Source organism: Colobus angolensis, unplaced genomic scaffold (assembly GCF_000951035.1).
Source record: "Colobus angolensis palliatus isolate OR3802 unplaced genomic scaffold, Cang.pa_1.0 Scaffold40, whole genome shotgun sequence".
NCBI classification, from domain to species: Eukaryota; Metazoa; Chordata; class Mammalia; order Primates; family Cercopithecidae; genus Colobus; species Colobus angolensis.
In genome coordinates this window covers 1363992-1384200 of record NW_012117377.1, presented here as the reverse complement: position 1 = coordinate 1384200, position 20209 = coordinate 1363992, and the positions used below count along the sequence as shown (strand labels likewise).

General features: G+C 38.3%; 1 protein-coding gene across 1 annotated transcript in view; it reads right to left on the bottom strand.

Annotated features, from left to right (window-relative positions):
- CHRM3 (cholinergic receptor, muscarinic 3) overlaps positions 1-20209 on the bottom strand; it is a 528952-nt gene that overhangs the window by 332935 nt on the left and 175808 nt on the right. The gene's annotated exons all lie outside the window — the stretch shown is intronic.

Here is a 20209-nt window from a genome sequence, read left to right as displayed (position 1 = left end):
TGCTGAATGCTAATGATTCTTAGTTGTGATGGACATTAGCTGGAAAAGATGTATATTATCATGACACAAATTTATACAGAACTAGGAAATCTGAACATGACCTTCGTTAATATCACATTTCAAACAAAAATTTACTAACTTAGAGTCTACAAATGATGACTCAAGCTTCTCAGTTTCAGACAGAAAATTAGTAATAACTGTTATCCACTTCAGTGTCTGGAAGAAGAGGACTGAAATTGTGAAATCTTTTAAATTGGAATCTCGTCTCTATTTCATCAATGGGGTCCAGGGCTTCTTCAGCAGTCACTGGGGCTGTCCTGGGCCTCAGTGTCATCATGGGTAGAGGAATATTTCCTTCTCGTGCCTGCATCTGGATTCCTCTGCATATATGCAAGTCCTAGATTAAAACTTGCACTAGCTTTTGGTGGTAAAATGGCTGAAAAATACAACTTTAGATTAAACCCAAGCTAAAATGGGGAGTACTGTAACTTTCCAATAAGATGCTTGTAAAGCTTATTTAGACATTATCTGCAAATTATTTAGCATAGCGTCTGGCATATGGTAGTTTTATAATTAAATGGTAGTTGATATGACATACTGGCTGAGCCAGGGCTTGGGAAAAGAAGTCAAAGAAGTCAGTCCTACAGCAAAAGCACTGACCAGTATCAAGAGGTTGAACTCTAGGAGGAAAAAAGAAAAGAAAATGGCCACACATCTATTTACATTTCTGAATTAGCAAAAATTACTTGTAAGAGAAAAGGAGATGGAGCTCTGGCCCCTTTCATTTGGAGTTGGACAAAGTGGAGACTTCTCTGATGTGCTGGGACTGTGCTGACAGGGCAAGAGAATGTAATGACATGCAGGAGACAGAGATCACTGTGAGGATAAAAGATGGACCAATGCAGTGTTTGACAATGCACAGTGCTGTAAGGGCCACAGGAAATGTTACTCCCAGAAAAGAGGACAGCTGGTGGTGACTCTGTCCTGATTCAGCCATCTTAAAACAGGTCAGTGTCCCTAGTGGGTCCTAGAGGTATAAGGGAGGATATATGCGTCTCCAAGACTGCTCTACACTAAACAATCTGGGCTCCAAAGAGCTCTGCAGTTTCACAGTTGTGTACCTCAGTGTGGATTTGAATTCATTTGAAGTGCTGGACAGTCAGCGTGTCTTTTCAATCTGGAAACTCCTATCTTCTAGTTCTGGGAAAATTTTTTTTGCACTGTTTCCTTGCTAAAATATTTCCCTGCAACTTTCTCTGCACTAACTTGGTTGTTCTTGTTTGCAGGCCAGGCCCTAACAAGCTGATTGGAAGGTGTAGTGAGAAGGTAGTGCTTGTTCATTTTTGCACTACAAGGAGATCTTGGGCCTGGTCACCTTTTTACTGGCAGCCACTTAATCTCCATTATTATTACATCATTTCTCTAGGTAGATTTGGGTCATCCCGATAAAGATCCCCCAGTCTCACTATCGCAGCCAGCTTTTGTCATCTGGCGCTGGGCAGGGAAGGAAGCTGAGCACAGAGGTCTCAAAGTTCACTCTGCAGACTTGCATGTAAGCCTGTGTTAAATCCAGCACCTGTTCCTCGTCCCTTTTCTCCAGAATTATTGGTATCTTCTAATATCAGTGAAGATGGAGCTTGAGTTTACTTCTCGCTCTTTTTGTTTGCCAGTGATTTTCTAGATGGGAGGGGAATGGAAGTATTTTTACTCCATCTCAAAGCTTAGATTCAGATCATCTAATAAAGGTGCCCCATGAACTAGGGTGACCTCTCAGTCACTTACTTCTTTTGGGAGTTGAACATTAAACTCCCTCGCATTTTTGAGCAGACTATATAATTTAAGGGACCATCCTGTAGCATTTCACCATTTTTATTTGTAAAGCACTCTCGGCCATCAATTATTTGAAACAATGGCCGTAATCAATGCTCAGCTGCAAGCAAATAAAACCAATCTGCAAGCATTAGTATAGATTTGAGTACATCAACAAACTGGCCATTCATAAACCACTAGGGCAGTTGATGTTAGTAACAAATATGAGAAAATAACAGAAAGAGATTTTCCGTATCTATCACAGCTCCACCACTTCCACTAGGGAGAGCAAGGGCTCCTGACCTTTTCATTTTAGAATCATCACTGTATTAGTTGGTTATCATGCTGCTATTAAGAAATACCCGAGACTGGGTAATTTATAAAGGAATGAGGTTTAATTGACTCATAGCTCCACGTGGCTAGGGAGGACCTCAGGAAACTTACAATCACAGTAGAAGGGGAAGGGGAAGCAGACATGTCCTTCACTAGGTGGCAGGAAAGACAGAAAAGCCCAGGGGAAACTGCCATTTGTAAAACCATCAGATCTCGTGATAATTCACTAACTCTCACAAGTACAGCACGGGGGAAACTGCCCCCATGACACAATCACCTCCTACCAGGACCCTCCGTCGACATCAGACAGGGATTATGGGCATTACAATTTGAGACGAGATTTGGGTGGGGACACAGAGCCAAACCGTGTCAATCTCCCTGAACCGTCTTTTGTTGTTGTTGTTGTTTTTAAAAAAACCATAAATATCCCTTTTGATTTCCTCAGAGGGAAATCTGACAATCATCTTCAGAATTCAGTTAAACCAGTGAAATACCACACAGTGGGATAAATCATATATAGCTACGGACATCATCTTAAAATTCAAATCTTTTGTGCCTAAAGTCTGGTATGCCTTCTGTGCACCTTCCCTCCAGACATTTATGACCCAGACTCCCCCACTGCAAGGAGACACCGGACCCAGTTCAGCTTTGCCACACAATTCAGAGGTTCGGTATCAGGAACCTTACTTCACTATTGACATAAACCAACATTTTCTTACTTCAGCTTTATTTATAATAAGGGTGATGTTTTGCTTTGTTATTTTCCAATTACTTTTTCTTATTTCATATTATACTCAGAGCTTACAGTGGAAGGAAGAATGGACATCTTAAACTCCAACAGATATGATCACTTTCCAAGGAACTTTGCAAATTGACTGACACAACTAACCTACTGAAAATACATAAATGTATTCCCTATTGATTTTCATTATCACAGTATTTAAATTTCTCTTAGTTTACAAGAATTATAAAAGCTTTTATGATTTTTTTCTTAGCAGCCATCTGAGTCATTATATGATGAGTTGACGGGGCCTGATTTGTGAAGTAAGACACTCAATGTCAGAAGAGATCATTAGAAGACCTGTGTCTTTAGAGATCTTGAAAGCTTTATCTGCCATTGAACATACTAAACACCATTTACCATTTAAAAAAAAATTTTTCGAGGTATGTACTTTTACATCCATATCTTAGAACAAACAGAATTAAACAACTTTCTTATTGTCATATAGCTAACGTGAGGCAGGAATATCACATTTACATGTGCATGTATACACTTATCACATAAATATTTAAATATTGGGGATAGTGTGATTGTAAAAGTATTAAACCAATGTATTCCACTTTTCCTCCTTTAATTCTGCCCCAACACTGCCTTTCTCTTTCTTCTAAGGGCAGAAAATGGGGAAAAAAAAATAACAACAAACTAAAAAACTTGATTGTCTTTAGAAAGAGATATTGAGAGGTAGGCATTATATATAAAGGACTTGCTGAATTTCAGTTGTTGTCATTTACTTTTTCAAGAGTTAATTAAGCAGGTGGGTCACAGCCCAGAGTTCTCTCAGCGAGTAGAGACCTTGCCCCTGTTCTTCCTTGGGGATTATTTATTAGGCTTGCATCTGGAGGCAGCACAGGATCTAGGAAAAGCTGCCTTTTTGTGGGTCCTGGAGAATGGATGGTAGAAGAAGAGAGAAAGCTGAGGAAAAAGAGAAAAAGAGGCTGAGGGTGAGAGGATATATGTCTAATGTTTTCTTTCATTCACATTGTCTGTGGGATGGGAAGGTAGGGTGAAGCAGGGGGAATATCACTAAAGCAAAGCTGGGTGTATTAGTCTGTTTTCACGCTGCTGATAAAGGCACACCTGAGACTGGGTTATTTATAGAGAAAAAGAGGTTTAATAGACTCCTAGTTCCACATGGCTGAGGAGGCCTCACAGTCATGGTGGAAGGTGAAAGGCATGTCTTCCATGGTGGCAGACAAGAGAGAACAAGAGGCAAGCGAAAAGGGTTTCCCCTTATAAAGCTATTAGATCTTGTGAAACGTATTCTCTGAGACAAGAATAGTATGGGGGAAACCACTCCAAAGGTTCAATTATTTGCCATCAGGTACCTCCCGTAACAGGTGGGAATTATAAGAGCTACAATTCAAGATGAGATTTGAATGGGGACACAGCCAAACCATATCACTGGGCCTTTGTCTTCCTTCTCTACTCAGGACTCTAGAGAGAGGCTACCCACACCAGCCTGGGGAATAGCCACCATATGAAACTGAACCTGGCTGTCCAGAAGGCTGAATGGGGGTCACTCTGCAGCCGGCACTTCCGGGGCCTCCCTCAGTTGCTGTGAGGTGGAAACAGGCTCTGAAGTGGCTGACGGGCTGCCAGGAGACTAGCCAGAGGAGGCCTTCAGAGAAGACTCCAGTAGGAGCCAAATGGGACAAAGCGCAGACCTCACTGGGGCCTAGAGAGAATCCACCAGCAGGAACCAAAGAGAGGTGGAGGCAGCCAGAGAAAGCAACCAGCCAGGCTCCAGCCATGCCCAAACAGAGCAGTCTCTATGTTACCACAAAGCCAGGTCCCAGTCTTAAACACAAACCAGGCAAGTGCAGGGAAGTGGGGAAAGGCTGCATCCTGGAGTCCAGAAGAAACAGACAGAAGGCCCTCTTGCCCGATAATCTGCTCTCCATGCTTCAGGACACAATGGAAGCCACACACTCACCTTCACACACAGATATAATTTTGACCCGTGGGGGTAGAAGACGGTTTCAGACCAATCCTTTCCCCAGAGAATGAGGAGTACTTGAGGCACTGTTTTAATTACTGCTTCAAGATAAATTCTATAAGTTGTTACCTAAAACCAGTAGGTTACGGTCAAAATAAATGTATTTGTTAACCCACATGTCTACCATATTGTTGTATTGAGAAAAAAATGCATCTATCATTCTGAGAAATAATGTATCCAGCATATTGAGAAATAAAATTTTAACTGCATCACACAGGATTTTATCAAGTTGTTTTCTGAAGTTAGAAATCAGGTGCCCAAGGAGAGCTTACCAGTGTTTGAATTTGTGCTTCTTTTTTTCAGAGGAGGTCTTACTCTGTTGCCCAGACTGGACTTGAACCCCTGGGCTGAAGTGATCCTCCCACCTCAGCCTCCATAGCTGGGACTTCAGGTGCATGCCACTGCACCGGCTTACCAGTTTTAATGAGGTTCTAGATAGGTTAACAGATAGGTTAAACAGCCCATAACAGTAATTCTTAAACATTTTCCATAGGATAATTGCAATTTTGTTTACGGTTTGGAAAGAGCAATCATAAAATTGTATTAATTTAAGTTCTTGAGATACTTATAAAATCTATGATTGCTCCATTCAATCCTTCAAACACAGGGATGGTTTTCTTAGAATAAGCAATTCTGGTCATTCTGAAATAAAGATCCAGATCCAAGTAATTTAACTCTAAACTAATTTGGTAAATTTCTGCAAAGAATTTATGAATTTATCATTTTGAGTACACTGGCACCCAGATACGTCATATTAATATGTATTTGTGATCAGTGAGAGGAATTGTATTTGTAACCAGGAGAAAGCCACAATGTCAGCCTCAGCTCTGGGCGTAAACCTCAGTACTGAACTAGAAACATTTCCCCATGAAAGCTGAGTCAAAGAATATGCCTCAAAATTCCCTCCGAACTTATATGTGTGGAATTCTTCACATTTCTTAGAGAGTTAATGACCCAAAGTATTTGACAGCAATGCAAGATAAAAAATAAATAATTAACCTGGGTCTCACTGATTCTTGAAAGGAAATAAACAAACACAGAAGAGCTTGAATCAAAAAGAACTAAACCTAGACATCTAAGGAAAGCTGAATAACTCTGATACAAAAGCTATCATGTGTTTTAATAACAACATTTTCCCTTTCCATTAGCAGGTATAATTGCTGCCACTTAAGGAACTAATATGACTTTTCTACCTCCTATTACCATGATAAATTGCCAGTGGAATGCATTCCAAAGTGAGTAATGTCTTGCTGGACATTGATAATTCACTTAAACTGGTTAACATAATAACAGATACAATGACATAATCTCCGGATTCACATTAATATCTATAGCTTGGTCTGCTCTTGCAGACATGCTGCTGAATCAAAATTAAGGATGCTTGGAGGCTGGGCATAATGGCTCACGCCTATAATCCCAGCACTCTAGGAGACAAGGCGGGAGAATTGCTTAAGCCTAGGAGCTCGAGACCAGCCTGGGCAGTATAGTAAGCCCTGTCTATACTTAAAAAAAAAAAAAAAAAAAAAAAAAAAAAAAGCCAGGCATCGTGGCACATACCAGTAGTCCCAGCGACTCTGGAGGCTGAGGCAGGAGGATCACTTGAGCCCAGGAGCTCAAGGCTGCAGTGAGCCATGATCACACCACTGCACTCCAGACTGGGCAACTGAGTGGGAGATCTGTCTCAAAAAAAAAAAAAAAAAAAATGCTTTGAATGAAAATTGTCTTGCTCATGTGGTGTTTTAACATACATCATTTTCTCTATTGGAAGTGATATAAAACAAGACCAGATCAGAGCTGTTATTTTATTTGCTTAATTACCTTACCACGTTAACAAATTGCCTGAAGGTGAAGAAAATTATAACCAGAAACAAAACAAAGAGAATCACTCATCTAATTGTGAAACTTTTAAAAAGACTAAATGCAACTATTCTAAACTGCTGCCCATATACATCACAAGGACAATTTAAGCAAAATGTGTCAAGGAATCGTACACAACATATTCCTAATACAAGAAATCTATTTTTGACAAAACATTTAAAAATTAATTGCTATATTTAATTAGCAGAGAACAACAGAGTTTCACAGTATGACTTCAATAATTGAGACCAGATGAATATCTGGGGGTAAAAAGCCATTATTTTCACCCAAAATACCTTCCTTTCTGCACTATTACAGTCACGGTAACTTTGATTATATTTAACTCTAGTTAGCACTACATTCCAATATAGTCCTCATACTGCAGCAGATTTAAAGCTGCTTGAGAATCAGATACTATATGCTGCAGCACGTAGTAGGATGAATAATCGTCCTAATTATTAGGGCCCATCCAGGATCCTAATCCCTAGAATCTATAAATGTTAACCTTATTTGGAAAAAGGTTCTTTGCAGATGTAATTAACTAAAGATCTTGAGGTGGGGAGTTGATCTCGAATTATCCAAGTGGTCCCTGATGGTCATCACGTCTATTCTCCGCCCCATAGAGGAGAAGGCGATATTGAATACGGAGGCAGAGACTGGAGGGATACAGTCAGGAGCCAAGGAACACCGCGACCACCAGAAGCGGGAAGAGGCAAGGCAAGGATCCTCCCCTGGGGTCCCCGAGGGAGCGCGGCCCTGTTAAAAGTTTGATTTTGGCCTCTGCCCTCCAGATCTGTTAGAATAAATTTCTGCCATTCTAAGAAACCACCAAGTTTGTGGTTTTGTGTGCAGTAGCAACAGGAAATAAATACATGTCATTTTATTATTTTTTTCCCTCCAAACTTCAAATGTAATTTAGGATCAAGGAGAATCTTATTTGAATAGTGGTATGCCCTTTAAAAGTGTTTTCACATACTTTTTCCTAGCCGTGTCTCCTTAATGACTCTGGAGTAAGAGAAAGGCAAAAATTCCAATGAAAAATACAATTTGTTACCTAAGAACTATAGTTAGTTGCAGTGGTTAAGATAAACATGAGACAGGAAAATAGTTTTAAACCCTTAGGTAATATTTTGAACGGAATAATTAATTTCTCTGTACCACTAAGGAAAATATAAATGTTTTTCTTTGTGATACTTAATAAAGAGATTACATTTAAATATGTTGGGATAATTAAAATACAAAAGATAATCCTCACATAGGTAATTAGCTCCATGAAAATATTCTTCCAGGCTCCCTCTAGATATAATTTTAAATTGCGTGATTTAAGTATGCTTACTTTTTCCATTCCAGTTCTCTTATCTTTTGGATATCCTATCTCTTATTTGCATCAGTTCTTCTATTTCCTTATTTGGAAAAATTAAATGCAGTTTACAAAATGTAATATATGTTCTACTTTACATTAGGTTTATTATTTTCTTAATGCTTAGCTAAAAATCTTCATTACTCTGTAAAAATAAGTTTTGAATTCAATACAGTCCACGTTTTATAAATGACATAAATGGAAATTTGTTTCCTCTTATCTTTATTCAAAATTCTTCATTCTACCAAAACTTCTAAGTAATTAAAGTTAGAAATATATGCATTGTCTCATTAAAGAATCTCAGAAATATCAAAAAACTTGAGTTTCTAAAAATTACTTTTTGTTATTAAATTTTTACAGAAATCTGTTACAGGAAAGTAAGCACGCTTTTGAACCATTTCCTGTCCTTATTCCAGTGTTCATGAAAAAGAGGAACTCTCTGGATAAACCAGCTGCTGGATTTCCTAGAATAGTAAATTACTCCCAAACTCCTATTTCGTGTGATCCTGCCACACTTTTTTTTCCCAGCAGGATTTCCTCATTTTTCACAACTATTTGTTTCTACTCTAAATTAGCTTCCTACAAATAGCCTTTTGTCAGATGAGTACTTACCTCTGCAGAGGAACCATAAATAAAGAGACCCCTTGGTTCCTTATACCCACATCTCTTTAATTAAATCCACAAAGCATAACTTTTCCATTGAAATTTTGTCTCCTTCTCTTGAAACAAATCGCTGCTGTAGTACAAAGAAAAAAAAATCTAGATTCTGTGAACCCATTTGGAATTCTTCATGAATATTGAAAGATCTTTTAGACTTAAAAATAGCAACAATGAAAATACCACATATTTGGAGAACCGGTAGAAACATAACTCAAGCCTCTTTTACTTTTCTTTTTTTTTTTTAGCTTTAGCCATTCTTACATTTTTTTGTGTTCCCAAACGGAAAAATATAGTCATTTTAGGGACATTCTGATAAATCACTATTAAGTTAGCTATGTGAGATGCTTTAAGCAATTTTATGCCCACCCTGAGCTGACCTTGCCTTCCTGACTAGGGATAAACCATTTCAGTGATGATCTCCTTATTCTTAGAAACAGATACATTTTCATTATATAAACTAAGAGAAAAAACGTACACCTGGATGTATCTCTTGGTGGTCTCTTTCCTTGTTGCCCTACGTCACCTTCAGAATAAAGAAAACATTGTTCTTCTTGAGAAGGCAGTGAAACCTCTGAAGCTGTAAACATTTCTAGAGGACAATATAAATCCCATCTGTGTGAATTATAATAATGATTATATTAATGGCATAAATAAAAGGTTTGTTGAAACTTCCAACAGCAGTGTACTGTTTCTTTGCCTACATACGTGATGAATTTCAGTTTATTCCATTTTACTACCTGTGACATTTTTCTTTACATGATAAAAACGTAAGTCTTTTGTAAAATGAATAACACTTTTTTTTTTTTGAGACAGAGTTTCGCTCTTTCCCCCAGGCTGGAGTGCAATGGTGCAATTTTGGCTCACTGCAACCTCCACCTTCCGGTTTCAGGTGATTTTCCTGCCTCAGCCTCCCAAGTAGCTGGGATTACAGGCGTCTGCCAGTATGCCCAGCTAATTTTTGTATTTTTAGTAGAGACAGGGTTTTACTATGTTGACAAGGCTGGTCTCAAACGCCTGACCTCATGATCCACCTGCCTCGGTCTCCCAAAGTGCGAGGATTACAGGCATGAGCCACCATGCCAGGCCTAACACTTAAAATAATAATCATCGTCATCATCATCATCATCATCATCATCATCTAAATAGAACACCACTATCCAGCAAATACATGAAAACTTTATCATTAAGTCTCAGGAAGTTTGAATGATAGAAACGATAGAGACAATCCCTTTATTTTTATGGTGAAGTATTAACAGTTTGGGCTTTGGCATCCTCCAGACATGAGTGTAGATTTCAGTTCTATAACATTAGCTCCATGATGCATAACCTCTCAGAAGCCAGCTCTTCATCTGAAAAAACGAGGATAATGTCTCTTATCCATTTTGTAAAGTTGTTATGAGGGATCACAAGACTTGAAAATGTGCAAATACTTACGTGTAAACACAGATAACTGGGTATGGTCTCTAACACATGCCTCCCTTTCCCTTCCCCTTTGCTTTCAGAAGTCATCAGGTACACATGGCCTGCACAGACTGATCAGAAATGACTGTGGCTGCCGTCAAGAAAGATGTCCTAAATTTCAAAATGTTTTAGCCTCATTAGTAGATGCCAACACGACAATTAAAACAATGGTCAAACATTGTATCCTGAACCGGCAAAACAAAATTTATGTATGCAAGGTTGGGCAGCAGGTGCAGCAACCTTGGCCCTCCCGTACAACGGAGGACGGGAAAGAAAATTGGTATCTTGGAAGGATGGAGATTGTAAATTATAAGGCAAAAAACTAAAACTTTTTTTTGACTAAGAAATTCTGTTTACACCATTTACACTAGTAAATCTTCAAGGATATATTTGTTCATTTAGTAAATATTTAGTGTCTACTATGTGATAAGGACATTTCTAGGTTCTGAGAAGAAACTGAACAAGAGTCCAGGCATTTTCTCTACTTTTCATAGAGTTTACACGGTAATGAGGCAATGTATAATAATATGAATTATTATCAGTAATATTATCTATTAATAGATGATATTAATAATCTTTTGATTATCTGCTTTGATATTTATACTATCTATTAATGATACTATTACTATTATCTTTTCTTAATATATAATATTCATTATGAAGAGAAGAAAATGTAAATCTCTGTTTAAGAATGATGAGGGTGCTCATTTCACATTCAATAGGCAGGAAGCTGCTAAGAGGAGATGGAACTTCCAGTGAATCTCGAATAAAAATCAAGAGGCAGCCACAATCTGAGAGAACAGCATCTCAGCCCACGAGGACCAGGAGAAGCCAGTCTGGTAGGTTACATATGTAGTGAAAGAGGAAGGTGAGAGGAGATGAAGGGGCAGTTCTGGGCAATGGCCATAGGGGGCCTCGCAAGCCACAAATGAGAGTATAGATTTTATTAAGGTATTTTGAAAGCTCCGTAGGATTTTAAGCAAAGGAGTGTTATGTTACATTAATGTCATGTTACGTTAACTGGATTTCTTGTCTCGAACACTTACATCATGACTCTGCAGATAACCGATTAAGGACAGCACAAGAGTGGTCCTGCAGGAAACAGGTGAAAGGTTACTACCTACACTGGTCCAGGCAAGTTGAGATGAAACAGATGGTGCCTGGAGAGTCACAAGGAAGGGGGCAGATGTGGGATGTGTTCTGAGATGGATTCAATAAAACTGACTGAGGAACTGAACGTGGGGAATGAAGAAAAGAGGAAAATAACACCTATGCTTTTGCCTAGATCTGGGAAAGGAGTGAAGCCTGGGAAAGAGAGATGAAACAGATGGGGGAGAAACAAGTTTGGGGGAGGTGTGGGAAAACCTAGAGTTCTGTTTTCGACATGTTAATTTAGAGCTACTTGTTAGGCATTCAAGTAAAGATGTCATCCTTGTTGTGTGGAGTCTGAATTTCAGGGGTCAAGGATGGAGCTGACATATGGGGAAAATGGACCCAGACACAAAGATTTACAAGCAAGGATATATATATATATACACACACACAGACACACACACAGACATATATATACACACATATATATATACATATATACTCAAAGTTGCAATACAGAATGAATGAAAAGAAACTAAATAACTTTTGGTACATTCATACAATACAATGTTACATATCTTTGGAAGTATGTTTTAGAATAATACTTAGAGAAATGTAAAAACGGGAATGTATTGTTATACTATGAAGAGGTACGAGGAATGTGATCCCACATTTGTGCAAAGATATAAATTACCAAAATGTAAAGTATACAAATATTTATAATTAAAAAATTACTTTGGAGTTTTCAATGGTGAGATCATAGGTGTTTTGTACTGTTTTTGCATTTTTTGTATTTTCAAGATCAGAAAATATGGAAAAATTAACGACCATAAAAACAAATATAATTAAAAAACATCAGTCTATGAGTTACAATAAAACATCTGAAGACACTAAAGAAAGTTAGCAAAAATACTTTAACAATATTTCACTTAATGTCCTAATATTATTGTAAAGTTACTGAGAATATGAAAGTATTCATATATTTTCTAATGAATTTGCTTAAATAGTGGTATTTTAAAATATTTATCAAACAAGAATTTCTAAATATTTTTTCCTGTTTTACACACATACACTTTTTGCCCCAGAGAATTTTGCACACAAAATGCCATACTTCATCATTTTTATATTTTACTATGAATAAGTGGTATCTAGTTAGTCCATCTATCACTCTGAATTTTATTTGAAAAATTGCAATGTGACATCCACTGCCATCAATTCCAAAATAAATGGACAATAGCCATACAATGTATTATTTCACCCGAAAGGTTAATTTTGATAACACCTTGGAAATGATCAATTGTGCAATAATTGGGTCTTATGATAACAAGAAGGGTAAGATCCTGGACAGGGCATTAATTCCATAACTCCAGTGGTATAATGTTATGTACATGTGGAGTTATGCAATTAATGCACGATGTATCCCTAACAAGCTGTAGGTTCTCATCATCATCGAATAAAATGTAACAATTTAATCAATTCAGGTACAAGAAATATTGGCCAGCTTCTTGCAACTAACAATAATGTCTTAGTTTTGAGGTTAAAGCAATCATCAGGCTCTCTCTTGAAATTCGCCCTAGCTTTCCCTGAAATCTTAGGAGGCACATTTGTTATTTTAAAAATTAGCCCCACCGAATCTGGGTTTAAAGTTTGATATGATGGTTGAACTGTCAGTTGTCGGCATTCGATTAAATATTCTTGACTGAAATGAAGCAATTAGGGAAAACGTGTTTTATATGGTCAAGGTTAAGCTGAAATGCGAGATTCAGTTTTAAACACAAGGATTTAAGTATTCAAGGGCATATCAGAACACACTTTTAGGAAATACACTGTAAAGATACTCAGATTAGACAAATTAACTGATGAACCCACGAAATATGATTCTGACTCAGTCTCATAGCATCAACTGGTTACCAATGGCTCCTATAAACTGTGAATAATAGGGACAGCCTGCTTTGCTAGTATGACCTTTTCACAGTTTATAAGACTCATAGACTTACAGAAAGGAAGTGAAAGGGAAAGTGATAAGAGATGGCTGTTGTGCAAAACATTTGTGTTATACTTATTATAAGTCTAGCAAAAGCTTATGTCAGTGGTTAAGGAAGGGCATATTGGTGGAAAAGGATTGGCAGATACCCTAGATGTTTCTGGGCCCAAGAATTCACTCAGTCCGTATTTATGGAGTATCCTCCAGGTGCCCTTCGCTGTGAAAGATTCTTTCTAGGGTAACAAAGGAAAATCAGCAATACATATGCAAGGGGAGCTCGAAGACCAGTTAGGGGCAGGAGAACAAACATACAATGAATAATTTCAGTTTTATTTGCTAAATACTTAGTAAATAAAGCAAGAAGCTGGCTCAGGTGACTCATAATTCTTACATAAGGTAAAAACTTTCGACCTGTATATTAAAGGATGAGTAGACAGTTTCCAGGCAGAGAGGGAAAGGCATTCTAGGAAAAGAGAACATGGGCCAGTCCAGTAACACACAAGGGCTTAGAACAGGCCGGGCGCGGTGACTCAACCTGTAATCCCAGCACTTTGGGAGGCCGAGACGGGCGGATCACGAGGTCAGGAGATCGAGACCATCCTGACTAACACAGTGAAACCCCGTCTCTACTAAAAAATACAAAAAACTAGCCGGGCGTGGTGGCGGGCGCCTGTAGTCCCAGCTACTCGGGAGGCTGAGGCAGGAGAATGGCGTGAACCCGGGAGGCGGAGCTTGGAGTGAGCTGAGATCCGGCCACTGCACTCCAGCCTGGGCCACAGAGCAAGACTTCGTCTCAAAAAAAAAAAAAAAAAGAGCTTAGAATGTTTGACTGTGGAGGATGCCGAAGAGGTTCCAGCTGTCAGTTGTCGGCATTCAATTAAATATTCTTGACTGAAATGAAGCAACTAGGGAAAATGTGTTTTATATGGTCAAGGTTAAGCTGAAAGGCGAGATTCAATTTTAAACACAAGGTGTATGTTAGGTGCATACAAGAGTGTCACTGGATATGAGTTTGGAGAATTTCTTGAAATCAGACATTGTAAGGCTTTTTATTCTCATCAGAATGTGTCTGGACTTTTTGCAATCTATCCATCTGACAAAAGTCTAATATCCAAAATCTACAAGGAACTTAAGAAAACTCACAAAAAACAATCCCATTAAAAAGTGGACAAAGGACATGAATAGATACTTCTCAAAAGAAGACATACATGTAGCCAACAACCATATGAAAAAAACTCAACATCACTGATCGTTACAGAAATGCAAATCAAAACCACAATGAGATACCATTCTATGCCAGTTAGAATGACAATTATTAAAAAGTCAAGAAACAAGAGACGCTTTCGAGGTTGCAGAGAAATAGGAAAGCTTTTACACTGTTGGTGGGAATGTAAATAGTTAAACCATTGTGGAAGATATTTGGTGATTCCTCAAAGATTAAGAACCGGAAATACCATTCGATTCAGCAATCCCATTACTGGGTATATAACCCAAAGGAATATAAATCACTCTATTATAAAGATACATGCACATGTATGTTATTTGCAGCACTATTCATAATAGCAAAGACATGGAATCAGCCCAAATACTCATCAATTATAGACTGGATAAAGAAAATGTGGTACATATACACCATGGAATACTATGCAGCCCTAACAAGGAACAAAATCATGTCTTTTGCATGGATATGATGAAGCTGGAAGACATTATCCTCAGCAAACTAATTCAGGAGCAGAAAACCAACACTACGTGTTCTCACTTATAAGTGGGAGCTGAACAATGAGAACATGTGGACACAGGGAGGGGAACACCATGCATTGGGTCCTGTTGGGGGAGGGTGAAGCCGTGGGGGAGAACAATAGAGAAAAGTACTCATGCATGCCAGGCTTAATACCTAGGTGATTGGTTGACAGGTGCAGCAAAGCACCATGGCACACATTTACCTATGTAACACAAACCTGCAGATCCTGCACATGTACCCTGAAACTTTAAAAAAAATAAAATAAGCGTCTGGATTTTAATCTTGAGGCAAAGGGAGAGACTACACAGAGAATAAAATACTCAGAGGTGTGTTCGAGTAGTCCCCAATGTCAAGGGGAATGATTACCAGAAGGGAGTAACGATGGTCAGAGAGACCATTAAAATATTTATTGCCATAGTTGAAGTAGAAAACCTCAGAGCCAAGTAGTAGTCATGACAAGGAAAAGAAGATAGTTTTAAAGGAGGTTTGAACAACACTGACAGAGAACTCAGATGTAAAGATTAGTTTTACTCAGCATCCAGCTGAGCACAGAAGTAGAGGTGTCAGGAGCAATGCATTCGCGTTGCCTTGATCAAATTCACATGCAAACAGAATCAGAGCAAAGGAAGATAACTCTCTGACCTACTTAAGTAGGCTTTTACACTTCTCAGCAGAGCCCTGGAGGGTCTCTTAGCCCCATGCATGAATGGAAGAATGAGATGAAAGTCCAAGATCCAGTTACTGCTTAAAATTAAAAAAAAAAAAAAATCTTTTGTTTATTTATTCTAAGCTTGTAACTAATGTCCCCAAAAATAAATACGTAGAAGCATCATTCAATTCAATTCCATCCCATTCAACTAACATACATTTGCTTTCTTCTATGTATGCTGCTTTGTGTGACTCTCCTAGGGAGAGATAATAATAAAGCTGAAATGAACTAACAATTGGAACTCTTTATAAATAGTGGTTTCTTCTTGTCATACATTTTTACCATCTCTGTCTTGCAACTTATTTCATGTGCCTCCTCCATGTGGAAGCTGTGGATGTATTCCTAACTTGAGGAGGACCCTGTCATTACAATCATCTGTTTAATGTATTTCAACAGGCTTAGTATTAGGAGAATCAGAATTGAACTGGAGCTTTAATTACTCTATTTTTAGTATGCCACATTTTGTAGGTTGTCAGTACTTAGGGTAGAAACCCAACAATTCTTGTCAACAATTTTCACTTTGGCAAACATCTTTTTATATTTGCTTTCCATGTGAAGTAGCGGAAAAAGGGGGCAAATGAACCTTGAGACATTACGTGTGTTTCTCTACCTCAACGCTGTGTTGTCGCATTGTCAACAAACCATGAGACATTAGCATTTGACTATATTATTTTTGGAATCTATATTTAAAAAAAACTAAAATGAGACATAAATTATCTGGAACGACTCCAAAAATCTTTTGTGCCTCATATGTGTATTAAGCATTGATTTTTACATCAGTGGCATGAAAACTGAATAATCTTGATTTGGGAAAGCCACCAAAATTATATATTCAGAGAACCTAACAGTAAAAAGTTTTCAAACATGAATCTGCACTTCCTGGAAAGAAAAAGAAATATTTTTAAAGGTACATGCATAGTTAACGTTTCTCATTTCCTCCAGCAGGAATTGACTACTGTGTCTATCACTGCAATGTAGTAAACAGAATTTGATACCTATTTACTGGCTGAGCTTAATAAAGAGATCACTATACTGCCTCCAAAAATCACTAAAAACAATTGATTTACTTTCTAGCTGGAAAACTGTCTCAGCACAGTGCATGACTGACAGTTTTTCCAATTTTTGAATTGTTCCTTTCGACGCAGGACAGGTGAGCTCCAAATTGGGGCTTAGCACATGAGGGTTTTTGGCTTCACCCAGGAAAGAATTCAAGGGCAAGCTGGTGGTAGGGTAGAGGCAAACAGCTTTATTGACGAGGCAGCATTACAGCTTTGTGACTGCAGGGTAGGACTACCCCATAGACATAGAGTAGCAGTGCAGGTCTGTTCTTCAGTCATATTTATACCTACTTTTAATTGCATGCAGATTAAGGGGCGGTTTATGCACAAATTCCTAGGAAATGGGCAGTAACCTCTGGGTTGCCAGTCATTGCCATGGAAAGAGGCGGTAACTGTTGCTGTGGCCACAGTAAACTGACACAGCACACTGGTAGGCATGCCTTACGGAAAGCGGCTTCTGCCCCATTCCTGTTTTAGCAAGTCCTCATTGTTCTGGTGTCTGAGCCCTGCCTCTGAAGCAGAGTCCCACCTTCCACCTCACTTTGTCACAAGCTCTCAAGTGCACATCCCATATTATCTGTAATACAGTAATGTGTATGAATCAGTGATTCTAGTTCCACAACCAAACTTCCTTGTGATTAAATAATAAAAGCTCAACACTTCCACGTGACTCCATGTTTCAGCACAGAGAAGACTTAAACTTTAATCGAAGAACCAAAAAACTGGGAGTTGCTTTTCTTCCTTTGGTGAAAGGGTAACAATTTTCTCCCCTTTAGGTCTCAGAATGCTCACATTTTCTGCCCCCCATCATCCCTCATAACCACTCTTTAGCATAACCTGATGAAAATAGTCTTGAGGAATTTCCCTTTAAATTCTACTAACACCTACAAGTATTTTAGACAGAGTTAAAAAATGATTAGAAATACATGAACCAGGGCTGGGCACGGTGCCTCACGCCTGTAATCCCAGGACTTTGGGAGGCCAAGGTGAGAGGATCATGAGGTCAGGAGTTCGAGACCAACTTGGCCAATATGGTGAAACCCCGTCTCTAATAAAAATACAAAAATTAGCTGGGTGTGGTGGTGTGCACCTGTAATCCCAGCTACTCGGGAGACTGAGGCAGGAAAATTGCTTGAACCCGGGAGGCAGAGGTTGCAGTAAATCAATATTGCACCACTGCACTCCAGCCTGGGCAACAGAGTGAGACTCCATCTCAAAAAATAAAAATAAAAAAAGAAAGAAATACATGAACCATTTTAAAACCACAACAGATATTTTATCAAATATTTTATTTTTAGTAATGATCAAAATATGACGTTTTTGTGAGTAAAAATGTCAAATTTTGTAATCTCAAACTATGCTTTAGAAAAGTTGAATGCAGTTTTGCTATAAAAAGGAGTTGCTTTCATTTAAAATGAATTTCTTACTTTTTGTGTATACATATATTTAATGATCACTCTTTTTCTTCATGCCTGGTGCACACGCGCACACACACACACACACACATTCTGTTCCTTTCCACACATCCTGTCTCTACCCATCTCTAACAGCTACCTAGAAATGTACATTTCGTAAGGACAGGCATTTTTTCTATAGTTTGTAGTCCCAGGGTCTGCTATACCATAGGAGGTCACTAAATATTTGCTGAATGAATAAATAGAATACCCGAATTAATTATCTTCTTTATTAAAAAAAACCAATGTTATCCCAGTATTTTGGGAGGCAAAGGTGGGAGGATCACTTGAGGCCAGGAGTTCGAGACCAGACTGGCCAACATGGTAAAATCTGTCTCTACTACAAATAAAAAAATGAGCCAGGTGTAGTGGCACATGCCTGTAATCCCAGCTCTTCAAGGGGCTGAGGAATGAGGGTTCACTTAAACCTGAAAAGCTGAGGTTGTAGTGAGCCGAGACCGTGCCACTGCACTATAGCCTGGGTGACAGAGCGAGACTCTGCTTCACAAAACAGATGTTAAAACCACTACTTCAAAAGTAGCTCTGTTTCCTAGGCTTGTTTGCTCCTACATTTAAATTTTCCTTTTTTGGGATAAATAACACAGCTGAGGGGATATCTAAAGGAACACCGGTAATTCTATCTCCATCATAGAAAGAAGCAAAAATATGAGATAAATCAGCAAAATTATTTTCAACTAATTGAACTGAAAAGAGACAGTTCATGTGAAAGCATTTTGATGGGAGTGGGATGGGATAGAAGAGACACTTGTTGAGACCAAGAATCCTAGTCCCCACTGTAGGGAATCAATCAATTATAGGACATGTCCATTGATTTCACGGTATTTACATCCATCATTCAGGTGAAAGAAACAAGACATAAGAAAACAGGTTAAATGATATTATTTGATTTTTATGAATAAAATTTTCAATCTTAAAAATGGGTAATGCATTCTCTTGAAAGCCTCCTGCTTGTATCCTAACTGAGAATGTGTCTCCAAATAGATATAGATTCTCATTTGTATGCACATTGGTTCCCATGGAAGCATAGTAGGGGAAATCTTTAATTATGAGTTTAGAAGCTATTTACTCTCCAGAATATTAAATTAGCAAGGGTTAACCTGAAACATATTTTCTAAATTAATTTTATTTTAAAAAATAAAATGAGTTCCCTATTTTCCCATATGAAAATATTATATGCCTCCATATTTCTGTGTCTGTCCTAGAGTGGAGAGGCTGACTTCCTTACAAAGTCTTTGGAAATCAGTCTTACAAATTTAGGTTATATACATATGCCAATCAGTAGTGTACACAGCACAGTACATGCCTCCTCATTTGTAAACGGAAGATGATAATGGAGTCCTTGAAGACTTGTGAAGGTTAAGAGACAACGTGGCTAGGAACTCCCTGAACGTTACTAGCTGAGTGTATGGTAGCCATTATTGTTATGATCAATTTCAACATAAAATTGTAAGTCTTTTCGTTAAAAAGAAAGTTAGAAAATAGTAAGAAATGTTCATCCTCAAATGCATAAAATAGAGACTTATAAAGGCATCAGGAAACAAGCAGGTATTTTGTCAGGTGTTAGCTTTTGAAACAATAAAAAATATTTCTTCCAGGCTGGGCGTGGTGGCTCACACCTGCAATCCCAAAACCTTGGGATGCCAAGAAGGAAGGATCACTTGAGCCCAAGAGATGGAGACCACCCTGGGCAATTAAGTGAAACCCTGTCTCTACAATAATAATAATAATAATAATAATAATAATAATAATAATATTGGTCAGGTGTGGAGCATGAGCCTGTAGTCCCAGCTACTTGGGAGACTGAGGTGAAAAGATTACTTGTGCCCAAAAGGTTGAGGCTGCAGTGAGCTTATCGTTTATATATATATATGTACAAATAGATATATAAATTAA